The sequence below is a fragment of the Polypterus senegalus genome, chromosome 11, assembly GCF_016835505.1.
Source record: "Polypterus senegalus isolate Bchr_013 chromosome 11, ASM1683550v1, whole genome shotgun sequence".
Lineage (NCBI taxonomy): Eukaryota > Metazoa > Chordata > Cladistia > Polypteriformes > Polypteridae > Polypterus > Polypterus senegalus.
The window spans coordinates 30,469,436-30,485,191 of NC_053164.1; the positions used below are offsets into that span (position 1 = coordinate 30,469,436).

Sequence of the window (15,756 nt, forward strand, 5' to 3'; positions counted from 1 at the left end):
TAAGAAAATGTTTAACATGATTGGTTACACCCAGTTGCTAACGGGACATGGCAAACGTTGATACCTTAATGACCACAATTTAACCCCATCCACTGGGTTGATTGATAGTCTTCTTAGCTTAGGGTGTACATGACTTTTTAAATGTATTACTTTTATAATTTTTTAAGGAGACATGTGAGTTTCTGCACGTTCATCCTGTTTTCTTATGGATTCAAGAACAATGGTCTAATTTATAATTCAGCTGGGTACATCAGCAGGAAATTTAGTACTAAGCAAAATATAGAAAAATCATTATACAATGTAATGTAACATTTTCTCTTAAGGGTTATATAACACTAGCAAAATACCAGCGCTTCGCAGCGGAGAAGTACTGCCTTAAAATTTTTATTAAGAAGAAAAGTAAACATTTTTAAACTGTGGGAAAATATACCAATAATTTTATGTTAAGTATCTCTTTGTATACCACGTTGTCAGTTCGGCTGTCCGATTGTAATATGACCAAGCTGTGCACTGAGCTTACTCTTGAGCATGCAATGTACAGTTGGCCATGTGAAAAGCAATCTTGCCTCAAATCTCACAGCTTGGATTGCTGCTGTCATAATCGGTTTGAGTTTCATGGTTTGTTTCAATTACGTTAGTATTTGCAGGACTTGTTGTATTGAAGTGACATTCGGCATCTGTCAAGTAAGTAGGATTTAGTTAGCGTTGGGAACCTGCATACCAAATTTCTTGAAGATGGACCCATAAGTAACAAAGACCGTAGGAAAGTTCAATATGGCGGCCGACAGTGGCGTCATACCACTGAAATAAGTATGTACATCGGTTTCGATTTGCGCAGGGAAGCCGCCTACCAAATTTCGTGAAGATGGGGCCATAAATAAGAAAGTTTAACTTGGTGGACATTGTCAACCGTTATGACCGTTACATGAAGAATTTCGAAATGAAACCTACTTAACTTTTGTAAGTAAGCTGTAAGGAATGAGCCTGCCAAATTTTAGCCTTCTACCTACATGGGAAGTTGCAGAATTAGTGATGTTGGAATGTTCAATATAGCGGCCGACAGTGGTGTCATACCATCGAATAAGTAGCCTTCTACCTACATGGGAAGTTTGAGAATTAGTGATGAGTGAGTCAGTGAGTCTGACATTCGAAAGTTCAATATGGCGGCCGACAGTGGCATTATACCACTGAAATAAGTATGTACATCGGTTTCGGTTAGCGCAGGGAAGCTGTCTACCAAATTTCGTGAAGATGGGGCCATAAATAAGAAAGTTTAACGTGGCGGACGTCAACCGTTATGACCGTTACGCGTACAATTTTGAAATGAAACTTGCTTAACTTTTGTAAGTAAGCTGTAAGGAATGAGCCTGCCAAATTTCAGCCTTCTACCTACACGGGAAGTTGGAGAATTAGTGATGAGTGAGTCAGTCAGCCAGTCAGTGAGGGATTTGCCTTTTATTAGTATAGACTAGAAAAATACCCGCGCTTCGCAGCGGAGAAGCAGTGTGTTAAAGAAGTTATGTAAAGAAAAGGAAACGTTTTAAAAATAGCGTAACATGATTGTCAATGTAACTGATTTGTGATTGTTATGAGTGTTGCTGTCATCAAGGATTTGATTATCATTATTTCTTTCAATCAGGTTCGTATTTGGAGGATGTGTTGTGTTCAAGCTACATTCCGTGTTTGTCAACTGTTGTAAAGATAACAGGTTTTATTCATCGAAGTGTTCACTACCCAAATCGGTACTCATGAATCTAAGATGTTTAACAGGCATTCCCGGTATTAAGTTGTGGATTTGTCTGTGACTATTTAGCGGCAGTGTGTCTATGAACTTGTGGATTTTTCTGCGAGTATTTGGCGGCAGCGTCACGAAGTTGTTTTCGTCTAGCTGAATCAGAAAATGTAGCACGACGTCTGACACACGTTTTTTTTTTTACTGTTTTCTCACAGCTTGGATTGCTGCTGTCATAATTGGTTTGAGTTTCATGGTTTGTTTCAATTACGTTAGTATTTGCAGGACTTGTGTTGAAGTGACATTCGGCATCTGTCAAGCGTTGTAAGCATACAACCGGCTTCATCGATAACCCCGCATCCAGCTTTTGAGAGTTGAAAGATTCATAAACATCAAAGTGTCCACTACTCAAATCGTCACATGTGAATCTAAGATGTTTAAGAGGCATTGGCGATTCTCCAAAGGTGTAAAATATTTGGCCATTTCAGTACAGTTGAAAGCGACAACCGAACAATTCAGCAGCATCCATCAACTCACATGTAGAAGTATAGGTGAACGGCTCAAGCATTTCACTCTTATAGTGCCCCTGTGTAGTATAATTATCTCCTGTACGTTCATCAGTCCACACCTTGAACCTGTCCCAGTCATTCAATGCATAAGACACAATGTTCCTCTGGATATCAAGATATGTCAGTGCAATATGTAACACAGAGAATGGAAAAGGCAGGCGGCATCTCCGGGCATGGAAAGCACTCGGTAAGTGACAATTCTTTGATAGATGGTGATCACCTCGATAGACATCTCGCCACCGAAATCGCTACTCGGGAATCTAAGATGTTTAACAGGCATTCCCAGTATCAACTTATGGATTTGTGGTAGAGAGTCCAGCCCCTCTCAAGGAGATTGGTTCTAGAGTCCAAGCTGTGCGTCGAGGTGAGTCCGACTATATCTAGCTGGAACCTCTCGACCTCGCGCACTAGCTCACGCTCCTTTCCGTTCACAGAGGTGACATTCCACATCCCAAGGGACAGTTTCAGTAGCCGAGGATCAGACTGCCAAGGTCCCTGCCTTCGGCCACCACCCAACTCACACTGCACCCAACCTCCTTGGCCCCTCCCATAGATGGTGAGCCCATGGGAAGGAGGACCCACATTACCTCTTCAGGCTGTGCCCGGCCGATCCCCATGGGTGCAGGCCCAGCCACCAGGTGCTCGCCATTGAGCCACACCTCCAGGCCTGGCTCCAGAGGGGGGCCCCAGTGACCCACGTCCAGGCAAGGGAAAACGTTGTCCAGAGTTTTTGCTCTTCATTGGAGGTTTGTTGAACCTCTCTTTGTCTCATCCCTCACCTAGGACCAGTTTGCCTTGGGTGGCCCTACCAGGGGCATAAAGCCCCGGTCAACATAGCTCCTAGGATCATTGGGACACGCAAACCCCACCACCACGATAAGGTGACGGTTCAAGAAAGGCCGGAAAAGGGTGGAGTGCCCTCTCTGGGTTGGGGAAGAGATTCTGCCCCAAGTGGAGGAGTTCAAGTATCTCGGGGTCTTGCCCACGAGTGAGGGAAGAATGTCCGTGAGATCGACAGGTGGATCGGTGCAGCATCCGGAGTGATGCGGGCTCTGCATCGGTCTGTCGTGGTGAAAAAAGAGCTGGCAAAGCAAGGCAACGCTCTCAATTTACCAGTCGATCTACGTTCCTACCCTCACCTATGGTCATGAGCTATGGGTAGTGACTGAAAGAACGAGATCGCGAATACAAGTGGCTGAAATGAGTTTCCTCCGCCGGGTGTCTGGGCTTTCCCTTAAAGATAGGGTGAGAAGCTCAATCATCCGGGAGGGGCCCAGAGTAGAGCCGCTACTCCTCGGCATCGAGAGGAGTCAGATGAAATGGCTTGGGCATCTGATCAGAATGCCTCCTGGACGCCTCCCTGGTGAGGTGTTCCAGGCACGTCCAACCGGGAGGAGGCCCCGGGGAAGACTCAGGACACGCTGGAGGGACTATGTCTCCTAGCTGGCCTGGGATTCTCCTGGAAGAGCTGGAAGAAGTGGCCAGGGAGAGGGAAGTCTGGGCCTCTCTGCTTAAGCTGCTGCCCCCGCGACCCAACCTCGGATAAGCGGAAGAGGATGGATGGATGGATGGATGGAACTTGTGGATTTGCCTGCGAATATTTAGCTGCAGCATGTCTATGAACTTGTGGAATTCCCCATGAGTATTTAGCGACCACGTCTCTATGAACTTGTGGATTAGGCAGCGAGTATTTAGCGGCAGCGTCTTTATGAGGTTTTGGATTTGCCTGCGAGTATTTAGCGACAGCGTGTCTATTAACTTGTGGATTTTTCTGCGAGTATTTAGCGACAGTGTCTCTATGCTGCTGACGGATGGCCTTATATGGGCAGGCAGTCAATTACGTGGGAGGCGTGGGGATCTTGTGTCTCAATGCACAAAAAGTAAATAATTTACCAGTCACTACAGTTTTGCAATAAATCCTGTGGTTGGTGGCATTACCACTCTTTCACAGATTTTTCCTCCAGTGTGCGCATGCTCAGTGTAGCTCAGGGGTATCAATCTCTGGACCTGGAGGGTTGCAGTGGCTGCAGGCTTTCATTCTAACCCTTTTCCTAATCAGAAACCAGTTTTCACTGCTAATTAACTTCTTTTCCCTTCATTTTAATAGCCCTGTTTTTAAGGATTCAGTTCTTTGAATTTATTCCTTTTTTCATTAAATGACAGCCAAACAGAAATGAGATGTGCAACGAGCCAATAGATGACCAACTAAACTGGGATTTCAAACTCCAACCAATTTCACTCCAACCAGTTTCTTAATGAGTAGATGATTGTTTCTGTTAATTAAACCTGTTATTTAATTCCACAGCTTATTACTGCTCTCATTCTGCCACTGCAGACATTTCTAAAACTGTTGATTTTCTGTTTTTCTAAGAACACAATCAAAATGTTTTGGTGACCTGAGAGATCAGCCTTACTGAGAGCATCACCATTATTTATTTTCAGATATTGTGTGATGAGTTTGCATGCAGTTTGTGTGAGGAAGTTTCAGATTTGGGTAAGACTGCCGATCCTAATCTGATGTGGGAGACCTTCCGTGATAAGACTCTGAAGGTTGCTGAGGGTTGTATTGGTGTTACCGGTGTTCCCAGAAGTAGGTGTTTCATCGCGCAGGGCACCCTGGATATCATCAAGAGGAGTCGCAGTGCCTGGCTCAATGGCAACTCTGGTCTGTACCGGGAAGTGAGAAGGACGGCTGCGAGGGCTTTGAGGGCAGATAAAGAGGTGTTTGTTAGAGGAATCTGTGAGCAAGTGACACACCATCTGTGGTCTAGCGACCCACGTCCTGCTTACAGAGGAATCAAAGCATTACGCACATCTGAATCTGTACCTAGGAGAGTTGCAGTCAGGGCAGCTTATGGAACAGTCTTTATGGATGACACTGCAGTTGTGACCCCCTGGCTGGCTACTTTGAGCAGTTGTTCAAAGCTAATCCTCCGGCTAGGACGTTGGATTTCTGTGGGTCCAGTGTTCTTGAGGCTGATCCTCCAATTAGCTGTAAACCACCCAATCTCACTGAGATTGCACAGGTGGTGAACCAGCTGAGGGGGGAAGAGGCTCCAGGGATCTGTGGTATCAAGGGTCAACTTCTCCAGGCTGGTGATAAGGCTGTCCTCCTGGCATTGCAAGCAATCTTTGCTTCCATTTACTGGCATCATCCCAACTGACTGGAAAATGGGACTTGTCATCCCTATCTGGAAAGGGAAGGGTGATCGCCTGGATTGCAGCAACTACAGGGGGATAACACTGCTCTCGGTGCCGGGTAGGGTCCTTGCTCCCTACCAGCGACCGGAACAGTCTGGTTTTATGCCTAAGAAGTCTAACATCGATCGCATCCTGGCACTAAGGGTTCTCATGGAGTGCAAACGTGAATATTGGCAGAGTTTCTTTGTAGCATTTGTTGATTTTCTCAAAGCGTTCGACTCAGTTGATTGAGATGCCCTGTGGGACATCCTGAGGGTTCGCGGGAACCCCTCGAGGTTGCTGGATATCATGGCTGGCCTGTATATTGTTACTGTGAGTGCTGTGCAGAGCAAAGGCAGGACCTCTGCGTTTTTCCCAGTTGATTCTGGGGTGTCAGGGGTGTGTTCTTGCTCCTATGTTCAATGCTTGTATGGACTGGGTGTTGGGCAAGGGTGTGGGGTCCAGCAGCTGTGGGGCATCAGTTGGTGAAGAAGGATTCACGGATCTTGACTTTGCTGACGATGCTGTGATCTTCGCGGAGTCAATGGAGGCTCTGATCGGGGCGATCGAGAAACTGAGCGAGGTGTCTGAGTGTCTGGGCTTACCAGTGTCCTGGATAAAAACCAATATCCAGGCCTTTAATGACCTCTTGGGCACAGCCATCAGCAGTGTGTCTGTTTACAGAGAGTGTTGACCTCATCGAGAGGTTTGCTTACCTTGGCAGTAACATTCATGTCTCTGGTGACTCTTCCTATGAAGTCATTAGACAGATTGGAAGAGTATGGGGGGTCATGAGGTCGCTGGAAAGGGGTGTGTGGCACTCCTGATATCTATACAAAAGGACGAAGGTCCAAGTCTTTAGAGTCCTGGTGTTTCCTGTCTTGCTACATGGTTGTGAGACATCAACGCTATCCAGTGACCTGAGACGAAGACTTGACTCCTTTGGTACTGTGTCTCTCCAGAAAATCCTTGGGTACTGTTGGTTTGACTTTGTGTCGAATGAGCGGTTGCTCATGGAATTCCAAATGAGTCACATTACCTGCATTGTGAGGGAGCGCCAGTTACGGCATTAAGGCCATGTGGTGCATTTCCCTAAGGGTGATCCGGCTCGTAAGATCCTCATTGTTGGGGACCAAAGTGGCTGGACCAGGCCAAGGGGTTGTGCATGTAACACCTGGCTGCAGCAGATAAAACGTCATTTCCGGAGGGTCGGACTGGATCGCTTGTCTGCCTGGGAGGTTGCAAACCGGGATGCCGAATTGTTTCGCCGTGTAGTGGGTTTGGCAACGCATTGTACCAGTGCATGCTCCCCAACTTGACTTGACTTGATTGTGTGATGGGCACAGGTGAGCTGGTCATGTGGCGGCTAGTTTTGTGCTGCTAATTAAGGAAAAAGAAACAAGTAAGGGACGTGAGTCACATTAATTAAAACTAAGGCAAAAGAAGTTAATTAGCAGGAAAAACTGGTCACTAATGAAGAAAATGGCTAGAATGAAAACCTGCGGCCACTGTGACCCACCAGAACCGGAATTCAACGTCCGTGGTGTAGGTGAACGTCTGCCTCATATACATTTTCGGTAATTTATAATGTGGATGAAGATAATTTTAGAAATCTGTCTGAAAATACTAGTATGCACCATTTAAAAATGTCATTTTTAAATGAAAACATAATTTGTGGACGTAGCCTGATAATGAGCTTGGTGCAACAGTGGTCTAGTCAAAAGACCCTTACTTTGCCCAGGTTTCAAAACACAGCTGCCTGTCTTTCTTTAAAAAATATTTCAGATTTTTACTTACATAAAAATACAATTTAAAAAAAATATATATATTTTTTTTACTTTAAATAATCAAGTGCATCTGGCAGATGATTTGGTAAATTTTCACAGTACAGTGTACACATGTCCTAAATATGGAAAAAAATAGCTTTTGGCTGCAAGAGTTTTTTCTTTTTGGTCACAAATCTGATGAAGGCTACAAAGCCAAAGTTTTTCAGCACATAAATATCTTTTAAGTTTATTCCTTTTAAATGAAATTTAGTTTCTATCATGATATCTGAATAGCAATATATGATTAAATATGGGCATGTTTTATGAGACATGTGAATTTTGAACTCGAGAATATCATCACATTTCTCAACAAAAATTATGCAACAACAGTATAACACGAGTAGTGTTTTCATTAATTTTAATTGAGGAGGCATGGTGCTGAGCGGACTCCGCAAAATATTGGCACCTAGCACTGTAAGGAAAATGTCATTGGAAATGGATTGTAGGATTTCATAAAAGGGACATGTTGATATTCTGCTAAAATGCTAACCTGACAGTGTTACTGTTAAAATCAAATGGGCAAATGGGGCACCTAGTACATTTTTATAATGTGCCACCATCAAAGATGGATGGAGATAGACCACAGCATTAACAAACGTTTGTAATGCACCATCTATTGGAATATATTTTGTAATTCATGTAGTAATAAAATGCATTGTATTTTCTATTCCAATAGCTGGTGAATAACAAACATTTGTAGCAATAAAATGAATTACTATAAATGTTTGTGATGCTCCACCTGAATGACAAATGCAATGGAAATGTCTCTTTTATATGCCATTCAGTATTAGATTTGTATAAGCAGTGCTAATGTTTGTGATACACCATCTGTTGGAAGAACAAATGCAATGCATTTTACCTACTACAGATGCCTGTGATGCACCATCTGTTGGAATGGCAGAGACATAGTAACCAGATAGACACACATACACTTGTCCTTTAATTATTAACCTTTACATACCTATTAGAAAGTGAGCACACTGTTAAGCACTTTGAGCTTCTTTTTGTATGAAAATGTGCTATATAAATAAATGCTGTTGTTGTTGTAGAACCTATATGGTGTGATTAATATACACACTTCAGGTTGATTATGAATTCAAAGAAGGAATAGGAAGACCTATAAAATATGTTCTGTTTACGTTGTGAGCCATCAAGGTTCTCATCAATGAAATTTAGAAATTGTTTTACAACAACAGATTTCATGTATTTCAGAATGTGATATTCTGCAAGTTAAATATGGTTAGATCAGTATATTTAACTAAAATAATACATTTATTTATTTTTTGTTTTTTTATTTAAGAGATACATTGACAGTAAACTATATACTCCAGATGTGACCTACTACCAGGTAAATTCATGTTAATATCAAATTAATTTTGTATTTTTGTGACATAATGGAAGTCTAGTAAATTTTTAATTTTTTGGTATACTGTATGTCAAGGCAGAAGCTATTCCAGCTATAACAGATAATAAAGCAGTTACAAACCCATTTAAAATCACAAACAAATGCGCTTGAATTATAGAATCTGGCAAGAGTACTTGAATGGATTAAACCCACATGAGAACAGAACATGAAAAAATCAAACTTCATGCACAGTTTAGAAGGCTGAATCAAAAAACTTTATAATTATTGCAAGAAGCACAGCTCACTGTGGTGGGCTGGCACTCTGCCCGGGGTTTCTTTCCTGCCTTGCACCCTGTGTTGGTTGGGATTGGCTCCAGCAGACCCCCATGACCCTGTAGTTAGGATATAGCGGGTTGTATAATGGATGGATGGGGCCTGCTGATATTTGATCGGTTTGAAGGCAGAGGTGCTGCCTTTCATTCTCCACTGCCTGGGAGACAAGATTTTGTTTATTCTTAAGCAAGCAAAAAAGTTCTCAACAGTTTAATCCATCACCCTTCCTTAGAACAATCTGGACAAGAACAGGCCATTCAGCCCAACAAAGCTTGCCAGTCCTATCCATTTATTTCTTCCATCATAACATCAAGTCGAGTTTTGAAAGTCCATGAAGTCTTACTGTCTACCACACTACTTGGTAGCTTATTCCAAGTGTTTGTGGTTCTCTGTGTGAAGAAAAACATCCTAATGTGTGTGTGAAAATTACCCCTAACAAGTTTCCAACTGTGACCCAGTGTTCTTAATGAACTCATTTTGTTCTTAATGACCACATTTTAAAATAAGTCTCGACCCACTGCACTAATTCCTTTCATAATTTTAAACACTTCAATCATGTCACCTCTTAATCTTCTTTTGCTTAAACTGAAAAGGCTAAGCTCATTAATCTTTCTCTTATAATTCATCCCTTTGAGCCCTGGAATCTGTCTAGTTGCCCTTGAGAGAAGTCGCAAAATCAACCAGCATGTTCAAGCAAATTCTAGATAAACACCTGATCTAAATCCATTAAGTAGTGTTCTCATTTGTTAGCTAAGTGGATATAAGGTACACCCCGAGGCTGGCATGTGAGTGAGGAGGGCCCAACCCCCTGTGCAAATAAATCGGTACGGCAAGCAAACTATAATACTTAGTGCAATGAAAGAGGTTGCAAAATCAAACGGAATGTTCAAGCAAATCATAGGAAAAAAACCCTTTAAGTAGTTCTCTCATGAAAAGCGGACAGACAGACAGACAGACAGACAGAGAGATGTTGTACAGTGTCAGATCAGGTATAAATTTATGGTACTTTTAAAAGCTTTTTTTCAGTTTTATTCTATCAGTCACGTTCACGCTCTTCCTGCCCCCATCCCTCCTGATCTGACCCTAACTAACAGCGTCAGCATAAGTTTACATCTAATCTGACGCTGTTTGTTTTCAAATAATATTGCATTAGTGCGATGATGTTTTCTAATTGTACTATTCAGGTCATAAAATGATTTCTTCAAAATGTCACATATATTTGTCTCTTTCTTTTTTTGCCCGGTGCTGTGTTGACATCATGGACCAGAAAGCGTGAGCTTATTCAGTGCGAACAGGAACATGCAGGTGGTTGGTTGCTGTGTGCTACAACATACTTGACCTGGCGGCGATGAACGCACATGTACTGTGCAAGGCATGCACGGGGTCCACTGAGTAAAGAAGAGTGTTCTTTGCTCACCTTGCAGAGGAACTTCGCCATCGCTTCTTAAAAGAAAAGGTGTTGGAAAAAGAAAAAGAGGATGCAACATCGACAAGCTTCTGTTCCAAGACTGCAGCTTCCCCTAGGAAAGCAAACTCAGTCAGTGTCAGGCGCCACTTCAATGTAATAGGAACCACAGCATAGAGAGAAGTGTGTACATTGCAACAGGTACACATGTTGTAAATGTGAGAAGGATGGTCCTTGGGTGGGTTAACATTTGAATTTGATAATTGCATATAGTGCAGAACTGGCCTCTCTGTACTATTCTTTTCTTTGCATGTCCTGGAGTATCAAAGAAACATCACCATGTACCAAAAAAGTGGAGACTGGGCAATATCGAAAAAAAAGAAAAAAAAAAGTGGTCACTGATTACAACTGCAAGAAGGCTTGTGAATGAATATGAATAGCATTGCATCATTGTCACAATGTCTTCCGAAATGTACTATACAGGTCATAAAATGAATTATTCCAAATATTATATATACCTATGTCTCTGTTTTTTGTCATGGCAGCTTTGACATCATGGACCATAAAGTGCCTACTAATTCAGTGTGAGCAGGAACAGTCAATAAAACTGAATAGAAAAAATTCAAGTGGCAATGACATACTAAGAAGGCATGGCACATGGCGTTTGTGTGTCAGCTTTTATCCCTCCAGATCAGAGAATTTCCAGTTTCATTGTCTCAAAACACCACTCACATCTATAGTTATTCCCAGTTTCAGACAAAAACTAACAGTGTCAGATGTGGGCCAGGGTGTGGGTGTTGTATCGTGATCGTGACTGACAGAATAAAAGTAAAAAAAAAAGCTAACTTTTACAAGTACTATAAAATTACACCGGCTGTTACAGACACAAATCAAATATATGTTTTTATATTATAATATTAACAATGAGAGCAGCTTACTACTCAAAAGAGTAAATTTGTGAGGTAGCTGGTTTCGAACTCACAACCTCTGGATGATAAGTCAACAGTTTTTACCACTGCACCACAGAAGTTGTTGTATTGTATGTGTACTTTTTGTGAAAGTGTTTATTTGATATTTGGAAATCAGCCTTCACACATTATATAGTTCATGCCTACGTTTTGTCATTTATTACTAAAACATGAAAAATGTTTCTATTTTAACGATGTGTTTACATAGATTGTTGAAGACACAGAAAACACATGAAATTATTTACCCTGTACAACTCTAGGTAGCTCACTCCCAGATAATCAAGACTTCAACTGGGCGAACTTCTTAACCTTTCTGTGGCGGTGGGGGTGATGGTATAGCAGGCTGTTTGCTGTCTGTGCTTATCGACACATTTACAAGACAAAAGACGTTAATGGAGAGGTGCAAAGGGATTTAAGGTTGGCCGGGTATACAAGTTTTTTCACAGGCTTTGGTAATTCTAGTGTTAAACTGCTTGCTCTAAAATTTTACTTTGTAGGATGATGGGGCAGACTCAGCATAAACTGCAGCCATATGTTCATGGATCTTCTTTAGCCTTTTCCCTTTATTTGTGAGAAATTTTATCACTGAACATTGCTCCATATCTAGCATTTTCTTACTTGATTCGCACAAGGACTCTCCTGACATCCTGTCTCTTGGAATGTTAGATTCGCACTAAGCCACAACTATGCATGAGTAACCTTGAGACATTTCACAGATACATGAGACTTATTTCAACATGCTTGCTACTTCCTTCATACTCAGGTAGGTAAATTATTGAACACCCCTCGTAGTGTACTTAAGGATTGTCAAGAAATTAAGATAATTACAGTCACAGACATCCTATCCAAAATTAAATCTGTAATATTTTGACAGACAAGGTCCCTTCCAAGAGTCTGAATGATTCATTAATATGTCTTGATTTGCAGCTCTTGCATTACCCAAAAAGCACACTAAAATGGAACAGATAGTACATAACAAAGGTAAAAAAGAGGAAAGAGTTTTTCGGAATGTTCAAAATATTTTATACCATTGCCTGCAAATACTTGGGTTGACATTGTCTTATGGTACTGAAATGATAATATAGTGTTTAAAAGAACACATATTGCAAAAGCTGTAGCACATTATATAATTTGTAATTACTACACACCAGGGGCCACTTCACTGTCAAGAACACTGGATATACAGGATTGCACTGAAACTATATGACAGCTGTTCGTACCTGCATTCTTAGTGGTTAGTTTTAAGACAAGATATATTTTTATAGTCATTAGCAAAGACAGAAAGGTAGCTAATTCCTTCTGAGCAAAGATATTCTTCTTCTCAGGGAAGTCTTAACAACCCAGCAGTACTTGGTCACCTATGTCACAGTTTTTCTCTGCTGATATTATTTTTTTAAAGAAAACACAGAGATAGACCATATTTGAATCTGAAAATCAATGACAGAGAACTATTCTGACATCCACGTCAAACAAATCCACGTGCATTTCAGTTTACAATGAAATAAATGGATGCCTTCAAACTGGTGCCACCGTTAGATAGATAGATACTTTTTTGTCCTCAAGGGGAGATTAAAATTTTGCAGAAGCTCCAAAAAATAAATAAAATAAATATGATAAAAGCAAACTACAATCCCCTGCCAACATACATAAAAAAATTCTGGATTGGATAACAAAGAGCAGCTGCTGTCAATACAGGCTCGTCTTTTCTATTATATTAGGAAATAACTTTAATGGAAATAGGTCATGTGGCCTAAAGTAGGTAATTTCCTAATATTCATAAAAGATGGTTCAATTGAGATTTGAAGTTCTTTTAGGCTCTAAATGTAGTATTTACTAACTTGTCTGATATATACTCACCAGCAACTTTATTAGCTACACCTGTTCAACTGCTCGTTAATGCAACTATCTAATCAGCCAGTCACATGGCAGCAACTCAATGCATTTTGGCATGTAGACATAGTGAAGATGACCTGTTGAAGTTCAAACCGAGCATTAGAATGAGGAAGAAAGGTGATTTAAGCGACTTTTAATGTGGCATGGTTGCTGGTGCCTGATGGGCTGGTCTGAGTATTTCAGAAACTGTTGAGCTTCTGTGATTTTTATACACAACCATCTCTGGAAAAAGAGAAAATATCTTCTTGATGCCAGAGGTCAGAGGAGAATGGCCAGACTGGTTCAATTCGATAGAAAGGCAACAGTAAGTCAAATAACCACTTGTTAAAACCAAGGCATGCAGAAGAGCATTTCTGAACACACAACACATCGAACCTTGAAGCGGATAGGCTACAGCAGCAGGAGACCACACTGGGTGCCACACGTCAGCTAAGAATTGGCAACTGAGGCAATAATTCTCACGGGCTACCAAAATTGGAAGATAGAAGTTTGGAAAAGTATTGCCTGGTCTGATGAGTCTCAATTTTTGCTGCGACATTCAGATGGTATGGTCAGAATTTGACATCAACAACATGAAAGCATGGATCCATCCTGCGTTGTATCAACGGTTCAGGCTGGTGAATGTGGTGTAATGGTGTGGGGGATATTTTCTTGGCACACTTTGGGCCCCTTAGTACCAACTGAACATTGTTTAAATGCACAGACTACCTGAGTATTGGTTGTGATCATGTCCTTCCCTTTATGATCACAGTATTCACATCATCTGATGACTACTTCCAGCAGGATAATGTGCTATGTCAAAAACCTCTGATCAACTCAAACTGGTTTCTTGTACATGACAATGAGTTCATTGTACTCAAATGACCTCCACAGTCACCAGACCTCAATCCAATAGATCACCTTTGGGATGTGGTGAAAAGGGAGATTTGCATCATGAATGTGCAGCTGAGAAATCTGCAGCAAATGCGTGATGCTATCATGTCAATATGGACCAAAATCCTTGAGGAATGTTTCCAACACCCTGTTGAATCTATAACACGAATAATTACAGCAGTTCTGAAGGTGAAAGGGGGTCCAACCCAGTAGTAGCAAGGAGTACCTAATAAAGTGGCCAGTGAATGTATATACCATCCTTTGTCAGTAGAAATATATCTTAATGTGTCCAAACTTAGTAGCATTCTTCTGAGACTCTTATTTTTTGTTGAAGTACTGATTATATACTGTATAAACAGCTAATGCACATCATTAACATACTACTTTTATAATTTGACACTTTTTTACACTTGTTAACATTAAATATAATATGGTTTATATCATTCCCTTTTCCCACTAATTTAATCTGCATTTAATGTAAATAATATATACTGTATATTTTAAAAAAAGTAATGATCACAGTGCAGCAATGGGGTAGGAGCATTTGCTGGATCTCGGAGTGCTTGCCTGTGAGTGATTGTCCTGTAATTAGACATTTTTTTCTCTGTCTTATATATATATATATTACAAGGCCACATTACAACTAGAGCCCCAGGTTGAGCCCCAAGTATCCCTGAAGATAGATCTGCCCAAGACTGTTCCCATTTTATCAACACAACAAATAGGCTAGGATCTTCTGCTTTGATTTATCCGACTACAGTTTTTCCCGGAATTTTGTGCTTTGACAATTGTTTTACCTAGTGCATGTCCCAGACAAGGAGGTGCGAGCCTTAAAGGCTTTCATTGGGAAGGGGGGATTTTCATTTATGGGAACTCCCATTAGGGTGGGGCTGTGGGTGAGCACTCTCCTGCTGACTCTACCACTATCAGAACAAGTAGGAATTTCTCCTGTGTAGAAAACACAGTAGCACACAGTATACACTGGTGTTTCTTGGAAAATCTTCATGTGGAAAATGTGCAGCGTGTCACATTTTTAAACAAGATAGAAAATGTACACATGGCATAACATTCAGATGCATTTGGCTACTAAGGTAACTGGTATTATGAAAGTTTTTGTTTATTAAATATTATTGTAACAATGACACATATCCAAAAATAGCAGAACACAATTACATGTATTAGTAGACTTCTTTTAAATGCCTGCATTTTAGCAGAACTTTACAATGTCATGTAGTTAAAAATGTAGCTTGTGGTTGCTGAATATTTTCATACATAACAGTTTAAAATTCAAGGGAGATGTAAATGACATCAACTGATGTGTATCAGTGGTGGACAGTCTGTGACTAACTGTTGTTTCATTTTCGTAAACATAACATTTTTGAAAGTATGTTTAATAAGTTTACAAGTAAAATAGACACATTTTGCTGTTAAGCTAGCAAGCCTATTGTTTAGGCAGCAATATTAAATTCTTCTTTATCTTTTCTTCTTTCAATTGACAATGTGAGCTGCTGTACTTACCCCAGGCTAGCTTCTCAGACTCAGACAAACAGTGCTCCTTTTAATTAAAGAACAAAGCAAAAAGGTCTGAATTCATTAAAGTAGCTTTTCTTGCAGTTTGTCTAATTGCACAGG

The 15,756-nt window shown here is 40.9% G+C and overlaps 1 long non-coding RNA gene across 3 annotated transcripts in view; it reads left to right on the forward strand.

Annotated features, from left to right (window-relative positions):
• LOC120538793 overlaps window positions 1–15,756 on the forward strand; it is a 136,697-nt gene that overhangs the window by 79,758 nt on the left and 41,183 nt on the right. For all 3 annotated transcript variants that reach the window (XR_005635510.1, XR_005635512.1, XR_005635511.1), the window contains exon 3: window positions 8,608–8,655. This is a non-coding gene — a long non-coding RNA (uncharacterized LOC120538793). The remainder of the gene's footprint in view (window positions 1–8,607; window positions 8,656–15,756) is intronic.